The following is an 18,228-nucleotide window of genomic DNA, read 5'->3' as shown; positions in this document are numbered from 1 at the left end:
GAATTCAGGGTTGATGATGTAAGAGTACGCAGTGGGAGGAGTGGGTTGATTTGGGTCAGAAGAATCACACAAGACATATTATTTAATTTTATTTAGTTATTCTTGCCTTTGTCTACAGATTACAGAGTGTAAATTAGGGGTTTCCAAAGTGGAATTCAGAAGACCTGATACCAGGAAAGAGGTGTGTGTTAATATGTGGGAGAAGCCCCAAGTATGTGACTTGAGAGCGGGTAACAGCCTTAAAATGTTTGGGAGCCACTGGTGCAAATGAAGTACCAGCAACAGGATAGGGCACTCAAAAGCAACACAATAGGTTTTAACTGCAGAAATAAAAAAACAAACAGAAATCTCAAAAAGTGCTGAATCAAATTATGAACTTTTAAACATGATACATTAATAAGAGGTGTAGAAACTGCATAGTCTATGGCATGTTTACAGTGTTAGGAGGTTTCTGGATCCATTTTGTGCTGTGATGTCATTGTTCATGTAAAATCCTTAATCAATATACAATAAAATGTTGAACTTTAGTACATTCTGTAGAAACCCTCTCAGTCTTATATTCAAGATCAAATTACGTATTTGAGGTGTACCTGTTGCTTGGTATCTCTTGGTAACAGTTAAATTTCTTAGTGGTGTTAGGCGTGGATGACTTGTTATGTTGGCAAGTAATCAAAAACTTCATCTTAGTCCTGTAATTCTGTAATTATATGAATTCTGGGCTGCTAATTGTTCACCATTCAAGGCACATGGATGAAACTGAGCAGAACATGTTGTGTCTCTTTTATCCCTCTATAAATTTGAATTAAGGTGCATTCAAAGAAACTCTCCCAGATTTGGCTTCTTCTGTTGGTTTCGAAGTACTTCAAAAGTTAATCAATTAAAATAAATACTCGTGATTGTCTAGATAACTAGCCCTGAATGAATGTGTTCATGCTTTAGTTCTTGCCCTATTGACTTTCAGGCATCTCTGTACCCTTTACAACTTGGAGGAACACATGTGAAATGCAAATTACAATAAGATGATGGTGTGACTTCATTTTCTCTCAGCCTGACATTTTTCAAATCTGGCTTTTTAAAATGGGGATTCAAAAATTCACAGCTGGGCTTCCAATTAAAGTGGCTAAATTCTCCAAAGCGTTGAGCATCTGTCGCTCTTGCTGTCTGAAATCAGTCAGAGCTTCCTCGACTCTGAAGCTCTGGGAACCTGGCCACTTTCATTCACAGGCCTAAATGTAGATTCTGGAGCCCAGCTTTAGACAAACAAGTTTTGAAGGGGGAAAAATTGGCCTGGGAAAACTGGTGCTCTTCTGTCTTTGTGTGTGTGTGTGTGTTAATTTGAAAAGTTAGAGGTACAGATGGGGGGAAAAGTTGCCCATGCTGGCAACAACTGCTGTTGGCAGTATTCAGTTCTCCCCGTTCTGTTGCTACTCCAACAGGGACACGATGGCAGCCTCTTTGTCCGGGTAAGGCTGGCGATGCAGCACTTCAGGAGATGTCAGGGCTGTTACAGTCAGGAAATCATTCAGTTCTGTTTAGGAAAACAAATTGACAAGCGGAGTGGGAATGGGAGGGAAACCGAATGGGGGCTGCTTCTGTGTTAAATCACTGAACCGCGCACTTGTATTTTCCTAGCCGGCTAGACATGAAAGACTATTAAAACAGTGCTTTTTTTCTGCCTGACGTTGGCAATGAGGGAGCTAATTACACTGGATTAGGGTTTTCTGTTGAATTACATGGAAAAAAATGTGGCACGGCTAATGATCAAGAAGTTGCCACGAGACAAAAGGAACATCCTTGTGTTTTTGCATTAGTCAGGCAGGTAGGGAAACTAGATGCAAAGTCTCCTGTTCCTTTATGGGTTGGGTAGAACAGGAAATTTCATCTGGTGGAGCCTTTTGTGCAGACCCATAAAAACTGCAGCTCCTGAAATTCTCTTTTTACTTTTAAGCTACAGGACCTCTGCATCTGGGGAGCCTAAAGGTAAAGGTAAAGGTATCCCCTGTGCAAGCACCGAGTCATGTCTGACCCTTGGGGTGACGCCCTCTAGCGTTTTCATGGCAGACTCAATACAGGGTGGTTTGCCAGTGCCTTCCCCAGTCATGACCGTTTACCCCCCAGCAAGCTGGGTACTCTGGGGAGCCTACTAGATGCATAAGCAAAACTATCTAGGTGTGCTAAAGGTGACTCTTTTTCTTTTTGTCTTGACATATCATAATTCTTGGGATGCAAAGATGAGAGGAACTATGCTTACTGAAATTCCATGTTCTACTCAGCAGCATGGTGCTGTTCTCCATGACATTCTAAATCACATACTTTGTTCATGTGTCTAGCATTTAATTTTGGACAGAAGCAGAAGAACTGAGATAACCCAGGCAGGCTGGGAACAGGCAAACAGGGCTGTGATGAAATCTGAGTGGATACAGAATTTTAGAGTAAGCAAGGGAAAGGATACAGAATAAAAATGAGTACATTGCCTCATATAGATTTAAGTCCCGTAGCAACTTACCAATCAACACGATTTTGGGGAGGTAAGCTTTCAAGAGTCAAAGCTTCCTTTGTCAGATATCTGACAAAGGGGGCTATGATTCTCAACAGCTCAAAACTCAAATCTGGATGCTCCCTAAGCTGCTACTGGACTCAAATTCAGCTGTTCTCTTGCATACCAATATGGCTTTGTATGTTGTCCATGTGCAAGTGCCCTGGCTTCATCCTGATGCCTGTCCAGAGTGAAAGTGATGAAGCTAGCATGTGTCAAATTAAATCAGGATTTGTGTAATCATCTGCATTTTGATTATTGGTTTCAAAAACTAGCTATAGTTAAAATAAGCCATGCCTGAACTGAGCCAATAAGAATGATATTGAGCAGATCTTTTCACTGTTGAGCATATGGTGTATTTCAGAGTTGCCTCCTGTTCAATATTTCAAAGAAATATTCATTTGTTTCAGAAATGTTCATAGAAAAGAAGAGATGAACCATTAAGTGCTAAACCAATTTTAATTTAATACCTGGATAGTGTGTTCTAATAAAGTATTTGTAATGTTCTCTCACTTATAAGACATAAGTTTCTTATGATTTTCCAATGTATGTCTTATTTTGCAGCTCTTTAAGCAACAATCCTAATATTTTCACCTCATATTTTCATGAGCTATGATCAGAATTTCAGGGCTTTAATTTATCCACCAAATCAGACTCTGCTTTTTTGTCTGTTTCCTTTTCTTGTTTGGAACTCTCTAATCGCAAAGAAGATTCTGTGGTGCTTTTATACTTCCTGTTTGGAACTACATAGAACCCTAACTCAGACCAAACAGCATGTGATCTATACATGTGGACAGAAATACCATCTAAAGGTAGTGACACAGGGTCACTGCCCTGAAGGTCAACTGCCAAAAAATCACCAAATTTAATTTCATTAATTTCCTCTAAACATTCTTAGGACTTGACACCTGAACCACAGGAGTAGAAGAAACCCAGCCTGCTTTCCCCATACAGCATCATTCACAGCTTGTTTATTTTATGCTGACCCAGTTCTGTCCTTTGCCGGCATGAACTACATTGGTTCGATGGGAAGCAGAATAGAAGATACATCAAGTGCATGTAGCTTAGTAGGCCTGAAGCTCTGTGTATCTAAAACCCCGAGCAAGATTCTCAGTTTCATTTTATGAGAGAACTGTTGTACTGTGATTGGTGGCTTGCTATGACTGACATGCCAAGGAGTGGAGGGAGAAGTTTGTTTTGCTTTCCCATGCAACCTCGTCAGGAGACAGGAGACAAAAAGCCTCAACAGGGCAGAGGGAAAATGCAGGAGGTGTCTAAGAGGGCTGCAAATATGAGATTTATCATCCTGCATTTGCAAGCAGGATGCCATTTGCAGTTTACCTCTCCATGCAAAAATGATCCATGCTTTTGTTAGTTCAGTTTCACATTTGAGTTTTTCCAAAACTCTTGGATGTATGCTATCTGGGCCTGGTGATTTGTCAGTTTTTAATTTGTCTACCAATCATAGGAACTCCTTTCTCATCAACTCAATCCTACTCAGATCTTTCAACATCCCTCCTGAAACTGACAGTTTTTGAATGGGCAAGCTCATTTAACACAGTTGAAGACAGAGGCAAAAAAAGTATTTAACTTCTCTGAAATTTCCCTATCATTCTTAAGTACAGAGAATCATAGAACCATAGAGTTGGAAGGGCCCATACAGGCCATCTAGTCCAACCCCCTGCTCAACGCAGGATCAGCCCAAAGCATCCTAAAGCATCCAAGAAAAGTGTGTATCCAACCTTTGCTTGAAGACTGCCAGTGAGGGGGAGCTCAGCACCTCCTTTGGCAGCTATTCTACTACTCTGACTGTGAAATTTTTTCCCCTGATATCTAGCCTATATCGTTGTACTTGTAGTTTAAACCCATTACTGCATGTCCTCTCTTCTGCAGCCAAAAGAAACAGCATCCTGCCCTCCTCCAAGTGACAACCCTTCAAATACTTAAATAGGGCTATCATGTCCCCTCTCAACCTCCTACATATTTTATCTATCTATCCATCTATCCATCTATCCATCTATCCATCTATCCATCTATCCATCTATCCATCTATCCATCCATCCATCTATCCATCCATCCATCCATCCATCCATCCATCCATCCATCACAATTTATATACACACACCCCTCACTATGACAGCCCCACTGACTGGCTTTTTGCTTCTGCTGTATTAAGATTTGTTAAAGGAGGATATTCACATAAATGTTGAGTTTGTCTCAACTGGACATAGGTTTCAGCTGCTAGGTCATTACTTTCTCTCAGTTGGAATCATGCCAAAAGAATACTTCTTGTCCTTGTTTGACAAGTTAGCAAGGCCAATTTTTCATGGTCTTTACTTTTCTTATAAAGTCCCCTATGGGATCTGAGGTATTTCATAGGCACAGGCATTTCTCCTTTTGTTTCTGTTCATTTGATCTGCCTGTCTCCAGGCCGATGGCCATCAGCTATACTGTCTGTCTTTGCTTTGTTTTAAGTATACTTTGGGAGGCATGAATAATTTGTTTTCTTGCCCTCTGGGAACTGACAGTTTGTTCTCTAATGGGACTTTTGCAGGTGGGAAGCTTGAAGGATTATGTATCTATGCTGGGAGTTCTTTGTTGGTTGCCTACAGGAACTAAAAAAAATGTGATGGGTGCTAGGACACCTATAAGAACTCAACTAATTTTGTTTATCCTTTGGAAACATAGAGAACCTCATGATTGATGTGGAATAATGTAATCCTAGAAAATAAATGTCATTTCACCAAGGGACATTGATTTTGATTGAACTCCTTATGCTAGGACATCAAAGTCTGGTTAACATTTGAACAACCCTAGCTTCATTTATTTAATAGTGAATGTCTAACTCTGAAAATTCAATTATAAGTGTACTGACTAGATAGGAAGGCAGAATATCAATTTTGTAAATAAATAAAATAAATGTATGAGCCATAGCACCACGCAGTGTGTGGAACGTAGTCAGCCCTTGGAGTTTAGTGTTTCTCCATCCAAATGCTTTAATTCTCTGTGAATGGAGTTTTGAGTTGGCATCTCCTCGCTGCTACATTAAAATAAGTAAAAATTTAGTGTATCTGCAAATCAGTGTTTTATATCACTGGTTAGCCGAAACATAATCTGAGAGTGTTATGATTTTTGTTTATATAATCTTGGAACACAAGATCTTTTCCTCCTTACTTTAAGGTGACCAGATTGTCCCACTTTGGGACATAAATTGTACTTATGTTAAAATTAAAATATATATATATATTACAATACTATTTTTGCATTCTATGCGTTCTATAAAACTTTTTGTTGCTACATATAGACCAAATTTTTAATCAAGAACCCCCCCGGTCAATGGTGTCTCACTTTACCAATGTTAAAATCTGGTCACCTTACCATACTCTGGATGCTTTTAAATACAAATAATTAAAATATATATCCTGAGCTAAGGGAAGAGCCTATAAAGCCAGTATTCATATGTACTATTGTATTTTGTTTACATCTGCAGATAATAGGGGTGCCAACCTCTAGGTAGTAGCTAGAGTTCTCACACTATAATAACTGATCTCCAGGCAACAGATATCAGTTCATCTAGATAAAATGGCCATTTTGGACGTAGGATGCTATGGAGTTATGCCCCAAACTCCATCTTCCATAGGCTCCACCCCCAAATTTTCAAGTATTTATCAAGCAAGAGCAAGCAACCTTAGTAGATAAAGTCTTGGCTACAGCAGTTGATGAGATACTTTCTACTATCATAGTAGCACTGACTATTGGGTCAGGTATAGCTATGACATAGTGTCTCTTACTGCTTAAATTGAGAAAAAATTTTTTGCTGAGCAACCCATAGTGCCTGTCAAGTATTATAAAGGAAACAGTAGTAGTGAAACAAAGACCTTTATTCCTGTTCCTCCACTACTAAAGTTGCTAAGAGGTCAGGAAGTTGCAAACATTCACGATTGGGCCAATATTAATTTTTAAATATATGATTTTAAGATGTTACCTTTAATTTAGATTTTTAGCCGCAGGCAATCTGGCTGCAGTATCAATTACCACCTGGCTTCCTCTGGAATGACTTTGGAAATAAACTGAAAAACAGATTTAGTATTTCAAAGTAAGACTATAAAGGTTTACATCTGAGCAGTTTTGAAACAGATTAAAAATGTATGTTGTTCATAGGTCCATGACAATAAAATACAGATAATTATGTAGAACAGACATGTTTTAATCCAGGAGCACCTTAGAGACCATCAAGATTTTTTTTTGGTGTGTGGGGTGGGAGAAGATCTTACAAAGGGAGTTTTGACTCTTGAAAACAAACTCAGAAATTTTTGTTGGTCTCTAAGGTGGTATTAGAGCCTCTTGTGGCGCAGAGTGGTAAGGCAGCCGTCTGAAAGCTTTGCCCATAAGGCTGGGAGTTCAGTCCCAGCAGCCGGCTCAAGGTTGACTCAGCCTTCCATCCTTCCGAGGTCGGTAAAATGAGTACCCAGCTTGCTGGGGGGTAAACGGTCATGACTGGGGAAGGCACTGGCAAACCACCCCGTATTGAGTCTGCCATGAAAACGCTAGAGGGCGTCACCCCAAGGGTCAGACATGACTCGGTGCTTGCACAGGGGATCCCTTTACCTTTACCTTTAAGGTGGTATTGGACTGTTCTTCTGCAGTCGAACCTGGCTACCCTCTGAAATTTAAAAGATATTTCTGTGACAATATTCTGGGGTTAGTGTTGTCAGGTCCCTACAGGCAGTTTGTGGCAGGTGGGAGGTGGGTTTACTGGAAACAGGGAGTTTCATCCCATGTTTCAGTGATGTTCTCACAAGTCCCAAAGTAAATCAGAAGTTTTGTAGGTATATTGTTGACATCAGGGTAACGCTGTATTTGGGGATAAAAACTCTATGGTAGAATTAGCTTCTACCAGAGTTTTTGCCCTGAAACGATGTCACAATTAGCTAGCTTGTTGTAGTGATTAGGAGCGTGGACTTCTGATCTGGCAAGCTGGGTTTGATTCCGTTCTCCTCCACATGCAGCCATCTGGGTGACCTTGGGCTCACCACAGCACTGATAAAGCTGTTCTGACCAAGCAGTAATATCAGGGCACTCTCAGTCTCACCTACCTCACAGGGTGTCTGTTGTGGGGAAAGGAAAGGAAGGCAATTGTAAGCCGCTTTGAGACTCCTTCGGGTAGGGAAAAGTGGCATATAAGAACCAACTGTTCCTCTTCTTCACAATGAAATCACATGGGCACATTTGGAGGGTGGTAGTTGATTAGGAATGTTGGGAATACAGCAGAAGTTTCATCTCTCAGGAACACACTCTAAATGTCTGCTAGTTTCATCTGGCGAGTGAGTTTTCCTAATATTATATTTTGATCCTTGACAGTAACTTGTTTTGCAATTTCCTATGGAGATGAATTATCCAGAGCAAATGACTAAAACTTGATCTTTGCTGCACAGTATTATGAGTGCCTATTTATTCCATGTTGCCTGGTTATTCAACCCTACTGAGCAAGTTCAGCTTGTGCTGCTGTCTTCTCATCTGTGAAAACTGTTACTGTGAAACGGTGATCTTCTGGGAGAAAAAATGACACTGGAGGGTCAGTGGATTATTCATGTCGCTAGGCATGGGGAGATATGAATGGACATTACTTTCAAGGTTTTCTGTAGAGACTTCCTAGATAACACTGTTGTACCAATCCACATGCAAGGAGAGAGAGCTTCCTTATACTTCCACAAATGTTTGCCGTATATTTTCTTCAAAGAATGAGTTGACTTTTCTAAAGCCTATTAGGATTTGTTAAATCTTTAATCCAGGGATTTTGCTCTGATGATTCTTTGATGAATTTTATGGGAATTTGAGAAGCAAAACTCAGTGATCAAAGAGAGATAGTGGAGACTGAGGGTATACATGTCCAAGAATCAGGGTCAAGTATACTTATTGCAACACTGCCAAAATAACAGGAGCTACTTTAAACTAGTCACCACCCCAGTAAACACCCACATTTTCTTAGACAAGGGCTACTTTTGAAGGGAGTTCTATTATTCGTGTGCCTATGACACAGAAGAGTACAATTTTGCACTTTTACATCACAGAAACAACAACCAAATAAGAAGTTGCTTCAAAATTAGATTTGAACTTTTTTCTTTCCAAAATGCTTTCCCTATTATCCCTCTCTTCCCTAGTTAGCAATATATACATTTCTTTCCCTAAGATTCCTGAACCTAGGAATTTTAAATGTGTGTCTATATATATTAAAACAGCAGTCCGCAATCTTTTGGCGGCCGTGGACCGCTGTGCTGGGGTGGGGGGAGAGGGTGACCCGGGGCCCCGCACACGCGCGGCAGCCCCAGTGCAAACGTGCATGCGTGGACTTGCTGCACGTGCACGTTTGTGTCCGGCGGGGGCACAAACGTGCATGTGTGGCAGCACTGCGCATGTGCAACACTGCCATGCGTGCGCATTTGCGGTCCCGCTGGACGCAAACATGCATGCGCGACAAGTCCACGCATGTTCGTTTGTGCCGCTGGCATGCCAGCAGCCACGGATCCCTCTCCCCGCCCCTCCCCGCCCCTCCAGGCCACGAGGAAATCAGCCGCCGAAGAGGCCGATTAGCTTGCAACCCGGCAAGCTTCTCTTCCCCCCCTCCTGAAGCAAGAAGCTTGCCAGGCCGCAAGCTAATCGGTCACTTTGGCGGCCGATTTGCTCGTGGCCTGGCGAGCTTCTCGCTGCAGGGGGCCGGGAAGAGGGAGCCACGGCCCGGCACCAAGGCCCAAGGGTTGGGGACCACTATATTAAAATATCCTCAGTATTTGTGGTTTATAGACACTTGCAGGAAGGAGGGAATGAAAGTACAAAGAAGTGTGAACCCATTTTAGATTGTGTATCAGTAGAGCAGATTTTGGTATTAAGAGCAGTCTGATTGAACATGAGTCAGCAGTGTGACTTGGTGGCTAAAAAGGCAAATGGGATTTTGGGCTGTATCAAATGAAGTATCATGTCAGGATCACGGGAGGTGATAGTGCCGTTTACTCTGCTCTGGTTCAACCTCACTTGGAGTATTGTGTTTAGCCTGGAGAGGAGATGACTAAGAGGGGATCTGATAGCCATCTTCAAGTATTTAAAAAGCTGCCATGTAGAGGATGGAGCAGAGTTGTTCTCTCTTGCTCCAGAGGGACAGACCAGAACAAATGGGATGAAATTAATTCAAAAGAAATTCTATCTAAACATCTAAAAGACGTTCCTAACAGAGCAGTTTCTCAGTGGAACAGGCTTCCTGGGGAGGTGGTGGGTTCTCCATCTTTGAAATTTTTAAACAGAGGCTTGATAGCTATCTGACGGAGAGGCTGATTCTGTGAAGGTTCAAGGGGGTGGCAGGTGACAGTGGATGAGCGATAGGGTTGTGAGTGTCTTGATGAGTGCAGAGGGTTGGACTAGATGACCCAGGAAGCACCTTCCAGCTCTATTTATTATTCTATGATCTATGATTCTATGATGGGAAACACAATAATTCTATTACAAAATCTACCTTTTGTAACTGTATCAAATCTCATTTGGGGATAGGGTTGCCTCCCTCCAGGTGTGGTCTGGAAATTCCCAGAATTGCAATTGATCCACTAATGATGGTCAGCTCTCCTGGAGAAAATTACATTATTGGCAATTGGATGCTAAGCCATTGTGCTCCACTAAGGTCCTTCCGACCCCCTAAGCATCACTCTTTACTCCCAAATGTGCTGGAATTTCCCAACACTTTGTTGTGTTCCCAACACATTTCCCAGCACACACCCTACCTAGGGACTCACATGGCATATGTCAAGATGATAAGATGCATATTTGTACCCACATGGTAATGTTGAATAGCACATTATCAGGACCCTAAGATTTGATTTGGCATATTCTTGTTTTAAAGATGCAAATCTCATTGTTGTACTTCTCATTTGAGGCAACATAATGGCAAGTAGAAGAAAATTAATGTTTAGTTCTCAGCAGTTTACTGGTGGGCAGTGTAGTGTAGTGGGTCGAATGTAGGACGAGGGCCGGGATGACATGCAATAAAATCCATTCTTAGTCACAAGCCTCAGTAGGTAGCTAGTCACTCTCAACCTAGCATTCCTCACATCCTTGTGGAAATAAAATAGAAGAACCTTGTATTCTTCCCAGAACTCCTTGTAAAAGGGGCAAGGGCAAGATGCTTAAAAAGACATCAAGACTGACTAGATCTTAACAAGGGATATGTATAAACCAAGCCATGCCCTGTTCATGGTTTGTGAACCTAAGCAGGACGGATCTTATGAACTTTCAGGAGCTTTTAAAACAGTGTTGCAGAACCCAACTTCACACACCTGCTGTTCCCAGGACTCCACCAACCTCTGGTAGAATTAGGGTTGCCAAACTCCAGGTAATACCTACAGATCTTCCATTACTACAACTAATCTCCAGATGACTCAAGATCAATTCTCCTGGAAAAATAGCTGTTTTGGATAGTGGATTCAATGGTATTATACCCGGCTGAGGTCCTTCCCTTCCCCAGACACTACCCTCCTCAGGCTCTACCTCCAGAATCTCCAGGTATTTCCCAACCCGGAGCTGGCAACCCTAGGTAGCCTAACTGGGTTGCTCAGCAGTCTATGGTAGAAAGAAAATTTAAGCCTTTCTGTTTTGTTTTGTTTTTAATAAATCAGCCATTCAAAAATTTGAGTGATGCATAAAAATAATATAGGATAAGAGTATAATATTATGAAGGTTTTGGATATGTTTTTGTATGTTCATAATGCTTGGATTCCATACAGTCTTTGCTGTACCTGGAGGAATAGGGAAAGCCGTATTATTGATTGGCAGAGATAGAAGAAGGAATCTGCCTGCAGTTCAGAGAGGACAGCACTCTGATCATGACACCTTGTCTTAAAAGGAAGTGTTATTTTGATCAACATAATCTCTCCAATGTCCAGGCCCAAGAGGGAATTTTTTTAAGGATTAAAAAACCCCAACAACCTTGTCAACCCATCTCCTCAAATCCAATTCTAATGAATTTAACCCCAGAAGAATAGTACTTAATTAATTAGGAGTTCATTTGAATGGAGGTGGTACATTATTAAAGTTCCTCTTCTCTGAGCAGGGATCTGACAAGGTACAGGCTGACAGCTTTTCAAATTAAAAAAAAATTCTTTAAAACAGAGTGATCTACCTGAACTGTTAGCTTTGTTCTCTACAAGCTGTTATGTGGTAATAAATTAAAGATGCTTTGACTTCTGATTACTCTTGATATGGCAACTCTTTACCTTTGTTCGTATTTCATCTTTAAAATTTTGTGGCTGTTGTTTTGGAATTTAAAAAGCAATAGAGTGAATGGTACAGTGGGGAAAGCCTGAACTGAATTGATCCATCATCCCTTCTTGCAGGGCGGGTTTAGAAGATAGTTTTAGGATGCTTTAGGATGCTTTGGGCTGATCCTGCGTTGAGCAGGGGGTTGGACTAGATAGCCTGTATGGCCCCTTCCAACTCTATGATTCTATGATTCTATAGCGAAAAGTTTAACCTCATTGAAGTTAATGGGGAATCATATAAAGAAGAGTAAGTATATGACCTGGCTTGATCAACAATAGCAAGACAAAAGAAGTCCCCAACTGTTTGATCTAAGGGAGAGTAGTGCTTGAACCAAGAGCCTGGCAAAGAACTGGAACTGATAACAAAGAAGTCACTGGAAGTAATCTGATACATAAACATCTTCAGTGTATCAGTCAGCTGCTCTGGCTCCTTCATACAATATTTAAGTATGGCTGGTTGGATGATATTCTTCACACAGTTTTAGTGGTATATGACATAGGACCACTTTAGTGGTACATGACATAGGACTGAAATCTATATCATCTCCTACAAGAAGTATGTTTACTCCAGTGAGGTTTCAGTGAGGTTTCAGACTAGTCTTACAAAGCAGTTATCTGGGTTTTTTTAAATTATTATTCAGGGCCTTGATTTTATGTATGATTAGTTTTTACACTACATTTTGTCAAAAAAGTACCCTCATCTTAATATAGAATGGCGTATTATCTTAAAATCAGATTTTCATTGTGCAGAGCCCAGCTTTAGGGAATACTAAATTCAAACATGGGATAACAATGGCATTATTCGGAGGACAATTCTACTTCTTTCAACAGTACTGCCATGAAAACATATTATGTGGTGCAATGATTTCCCTAGCTAATCTTAATACTACTGAATATTTATTTGTGCCACGCTATTCAAAACTGTTTTGTGCCAGGCCCCCATCCTCTTTTAAATCTGCAGGCACCTTTGGAATCCAGACATTTGGTGGTGGGTGCAACCATAAAATGAATGTTGCAGGAGGCAGAACCAACCACAAAGTGGCATATAGTAAAGTTATGCATAACTGATAATACATCTTCAACATTGCAGATAGGCACTCAATTTCACAGGGCGCCTTTTAAAATGAACACATTGTCTGGGATGGTTTTCTGCATACACACAGATTGCATTCAGTCCGTCAGTGAAGATCTCTGTGCTGTGGTGGCAGCACTTGCCTTAAGCAATGTCCTTTAAAGATCAACAAAAAACAATTCGATCTCCAGTGGCCAGTCAGAAGCCCTGATGGAGAAGAACCCATCTGGCCCACCTTGCCCACTTTTAAAAAACAGTTTGCGAACACAAAGAAAGGTATTGTCGGATGCCGTAGCATGAACAGTCAATGCAGTATAACAAAGTATGAGATTATATTAAGGAGCCTTGGGTTCAGTTCCCAGTATTCAGTATAAGCTTAGTTTTATTATTAAGCTTAGTTAATTTTTTCTATGTAGACATTTTAGCATTTTCAGCTTTTTGTTCAGATAACCAGTAGTATATGTTCAGGTGAGTCACTTTGGGCATCTTATGAGTGGTAATGTGGGTTAGAAACACCAGATTTTACATTATTTAGAATTTGAATTTTGCCAAACAAAAGGGTAAGCGACACTGCAGCCTTAGTTGACTCAAGATATGAAATTCAGCACATTCAGACCGTATTCCTGAAGATACTTTCCTGTCCTTGAATAACATGAAACTTACTTCTAAGTAGACCTGCTTAGCATTGTTCCCGTGTTTCATGTTAATAGATTTTTAACATGTTTCTTACATTAAAATTGTTATATTAAGTCCTAGAGCTTGCCTGGGAGTGAAATGGAAATGTATTCCCTATTTCAATGGTTTGGGAACCTGGAAGTCATGCAAGAGAAATGGTAGAAATGGCACAAGTCAGTAAAACATCCTTAAAATATTTAAGGAGACAAAAATCTTCCCTTTTCATTGTGTCAATTATGCAGAACTTGAAGCGAGTAGCTTGAATGTTATACTTAGCTTTGAAAACATTGACTGCAATGGCAAAGTTAGCTCCAAGGCTGCTTCAGTGCTTCTGTGTTTGAGCTGGCATGAAAAGATACTTCTCTTGTGTTCTTAGCAGGGCTGCTGAAGAGCACCATGCAGAGCAGAGCATTCATCTCCCCCTTTTATGCTCAAAACCTCTTTAACACCTTTTATCTCCCTTGCCAGGCCTCTGCTGCAACTGCTGCCATAAGGAGCAGCCTGATGACCAATGATGCATAACCCCCCTGTCTCTTTTTTTCCCTTCACTGTAACTCAAGAGACAAAATTAGATGAATTTTCTGTGTGCTATTCGGCTGTTGAATGGATGTGTGCATTTATCACAACTGTGTCATTTTCTGCAAATTGCATAGAGTTGTGCACATATTATTATCCCCACTTTCCCCCTTCTGTAGAACTAGGAGGCAGATTAGGCAGAAATAGATAGGAAGCTTCATAGATGAACAGGGATTTGAACCCAAGTCTCCCCAATTTCAGCATGGTACCCACAGCACTAGCAAAATGGAATTACTTTTTGGTTTAATGGCAGCATTAGATACATGTAGATTGTTGTGTTGCAAAGCCTGGGAGAAGCACACAGTCTCTTCCATTTGTATTTTAGTAATCAGTTTGCATGTGGCAAGATGTACTCTGAAAACACATCCAGTTTTCAATTCAGATGCATCTATAATTTCACTCACTGTATACCAGAGTAGGGCAGACAGTCTTCATACCACTGTGTAGAATCATATTATGAATCTGAAGAAAAAAAGGATTGGATTTATGCATTCATTTATGCATATTTATGTACATACAGCCAGAAGACCTTCAAGCAGTTTGCATTAAACACAATAAACAAAATACCCATTTTGTTTCCTTCCTGTACATGAAATATATTTCACTGAAGTGCCAAACTGAGAATATAGGAAGTCCCTTCATTGTGCTGTGTGTATTTTGCAACAGGCATGTTCATTTTGTGAAATGTCCAGCAAACTAAATATTCTTGTAGTAACCAACAAGCAAAAACATCTCTGATACTTGTTCATGATTCTGTAATGGGTGCTCAGTAGACCCCTTTGCATGTGCTAGTCTGCTGCTTTTCAGCAGCCCTGGGGTAAGAAGTCTGTCTAGAGAATTCATAAACTACCCCCTGCCATGGAATACATGCAGTCTCCCACCTTTCTAAGGCAGCAAGCTGTTTGTTATGCAAATGTCATAGTCCATAGCAATTTTTTTATAACTAGCAGCATAACCAGCCAGCAGCTTATAATGCAAAATATTTGTGGGTTTATTTGTCTGATAACCCATTTTGGGTCTTTGGAGACACTGGTCTCCAACTTCTGTGTAATTGAAATGTTTTCACAGCCCAGCTAAAGAGCCGTACATATACTGCATGTTTGTCTGACTTCCTTCTAAGTGACTGTATTTCAGCAGACACAAATTATCATTTGCCAAGGGAAAGCATTGAAATCTTTCCATGTTGCCCTTGGTATGATGCCTGGTTTTCTGTGCCAAGACTCAGCAGAGGTAATTTACAAGGCAATCTGAAACATAGAAACACTCTTTTAAGCCCTTTTGCTTCCATGGTCTTAGAAGTATATAATTCTGTTTACGATTACATTGCCTGTCTTATTCCTTGTCCACACCAAAATGCTCTTGAAATTGTGACCAGACCAGAAGGAGCAGGCTTTGACCAACTCAAGGCCTTTACTCTGTAAGGCCTATTATGCACAGCCACTGAAACGGCGGCATGGAGAACGCGGAGGAGGAGGAAGTGAAGCAAACCGCTTACGCATGGGATGGAACGCAACAGCGGCAAACCCCAGAGTATCCGATTATGCACGCGGCTACTCTAGAGCCGCTTCTGGTTGCAATGAATAGAAGAAGAAGAAGAGTTGGTTCTTATATGCCGCTTTTCCCTACCCGAAGGAGGCTCAAAGCGGCTTACAGTCGCCTTCCTATTCCTCTCCCCACAACAGACACCCTGTGGGGTGGGTGAGGCTGAGAGAGCCCTGATATCACTGCCCGGTCAGAACAGTTTTATCAGTGCCATGGCGAGCCCAAGGTCATCCAGCTGGCTGCATGTGGGGGAGCGCAGAATCGAACCCGGCATGCCAGATTAGAAGTCCGCACTCCTAACCACTACATCAAACTGGCTCTCTATATATGGAGGGGTGAAAATGTTGGAAGGCATTTCACGCCCTGCTTTCTGCTCCCCATGGCTTTTCAAGGCTTCAAGCCATTTAAACAAAATAGCTGTTTATCCCAAAGACAAGAAAGCAAGTGTTTAAATGGCACAGAGTCTTTTAAACCCATTTTCTGTTCTTCACAAACTGCTACAAAACTAATACCACGTAAAATTTCATGGAAGTTCATGATAGTTCTTCAGTTTACAAACATTGATTCACAAACCTTAAAATTCATGATGGGCTTTAGTTCATAAGCCAATCCATGCCCATCTTCTAGCATCAAGAATATAGAGGATGAACACCCTAGACATAGTGTTCCATCTATGGCTTGTGGCAAATAGCAACTTACGGATCTGTGTTCCATGTGTTTATCCAATCAACTCTTGAAGTTCTCTACGTTTTAGATTTGCTACACCTTCCTGCAGTGGTGAATTCCATATGTTAATTACTCTTTGGGTGAAGAAGTACCTCCTTTTGTCTGTTCTAAACTTAATGCTCATTAATTTCATTGAGTATCCATGAGCTCTTGTGTTGTAAGAAAGGGAGAAAAGTACTTTGCTTTTTTGTAACCCATACATAATTTTGTAAACCTCTATCCTTTCACCTCCCAGTCTTTCTTTCTCCAAGCTAAAGAGCCCTAACCTCTTTAGCCTTTCTTTATAGGGAAGGTGTTCCAGCCCCTTAATCATTTTAGTTGTTGTTTTCTGTGCTTTTTCCAATCCTATAATGCTTTTTTGAGGTGCAGTGACCAGAACTGTGCATAATATTCCAAATGAGGCCATGCCAGAGATTTATACAGTGGCATTATGATATTGGAATTTTTTTCTCTCTATTTCACACACACATACAAAGAAAGAAAATGACTGGACTCTGTCATAAAATACAGATAGGTTTTCACCCTCATACAAAGATCAACTAGAATTGGTAGCTCTCTTGTATTGTGGTGTTCATATCTGAAGATTAATACACAACTTTCTTTCAGTAGATAAAACCTGGTATTGACTCACACTGTGTAATTCACCTTGAGTCCAAGTGAGAAAGGCAGACTATAAATTAAGAAAATACATAAAGTTGTGGTTAATTATTGTATGAAGCAACTTACAGCCATGTACCACAATACATTGCACAGAGCTATTAATATATTTTCATGTGTCTCAGAGAAAACCTCCATATATACAGCTATTTTATTACCAATGTTATACATTCTCTTATAAGAGACTACATCCGGAAAAAGTGCCTTCATCATCATCTATATAATCCTATTGCTGTAGGTCACATGAAGTTATGAATGCACTGATGTATGCTATAGGAAGTGAGAGTATAATTAGATTTGAAAAATATTGCTGTGGTATTTGGCTGTGTTTATGGGGCCATTCTGTTGTAATTGTCAGTAGTATGTGTTGGCTTCTTAAATCTCAGGGAGCAGGTCATCCAAGAGACTTTCCTTCAGTCCTTACAGTTGACATTTCTTGTGAATAAATCATGATGTATCACACCCAAAAGGTAATATATATACATAGGACATCTAGTGGGAAATAAGTCACAGTTCCATATAGAGACAGTGAAACAATAGATGTATTGAGATCAGCTGGAAACTATATAGGCCACAGAAGGATTTGTCAGAAGAGCTTTGAAAATGTTGTGTTGTACTATCCCTGTATGGATTAAAAAAAAATAGACCAGCATGGCTGCCTGTGTGTACTTAAGCCAGATAGATACAAGTTACATTCAGATCAATTATGGGAGGTTTAATTAATTGTCATTACAATGAAATTTGAATGAAACTTAGCAGCTAACCACAACGGAGTTTGGATTATCGCCTTCAATTATTCTTGAGTCACTTTTTCAACATGGTATGATGTAGTTCTTGAATTTACTGATGCGGTTTGTAACAATGAAATAATAAAAATAAGGTCCAACATATCTTTCCTTTATTGCCAAGCAACTTAAACCTATATCTAAAGCAAGAAAAACTCCCCCCCCCCAACTAGGGAATGTGGTTTCCTAGCATTACCCATTTTGTATGACAATATTTTTTAAAAATAGCATAAGTTTTATTTGATTAGGATATGGGCCGCATTTGTTGCTGACTTCTCTATAAACACATGGAATTGTGTTGCTATGCAAAAGAATGTAGATGGGACCCTAGGGGGACTACTGTGGCGCAGCAGCCATTTC

General features: G+C 40.5%; 1 protein-coding gene and 1 long non-coding RNA gene across 12 annotated transcripts in view; one reads left to right on the top strand and one right to left on the bottom strand.

Moving 5' to 3' along the window:
* Window positions 1-18,228, top strand: part of PLXNA2 (plexin A2) — a 479,995-nt gene that overhangs the window by 169,247 nt on the left and 292,520 nt on the right. The gene's annotated exons all lie outside the window — the stretch shown is intronic.
* LOC143836070 (uncharacterized) overlaps window positions 1-18,228 on the bottom strand; it is a 122,328-nt gene that overhangs the window by 46,037 nt on the left and 58,063 nt on the right. For 4 of the 8 annotated variants that reach the window (XR_013230490.1, XR_013230496.1, XR_013230497.1 and 1 more), the window contains exons 2-3: window positions 14,394-14,620; window positions 6,522-6,606 (exon numbers count right to left, since the gene is read on the bottom strand). This is a non-coding gene — a long non-coding RNA (uncharacterized LOC143836070). Of the gene's footprint in view, window positions 1-6,521; window positions 6,607-14,393; window positions 14,621-16,399; window positions 16,589-17,057; window positions 17,098-18,228 lie in introns of those variants that run through there. The other 4 variants (XR_013230491.1, XR_013230492.1, XR_013230493.1 and 1 more) reach the window with 4 other exon arrangements.

This window comes from Paroedura picta, chromosome 4 (assembly GCF_049243985.1).
Source record: "Paroedura picta isolate Pp20150507F chromosome 4, Ppicta_v3.0, whole genome shotgun sequence".
Lineage (NCBI taxonomy): Eukaryota > Metazoa > Chordata > Lepidosauria > Squamata > Gekkonidae > Paroedura > Paroedura picta.
This window is presented reverse-complemented; position numbering and strand designations above follow the sequence as displayed.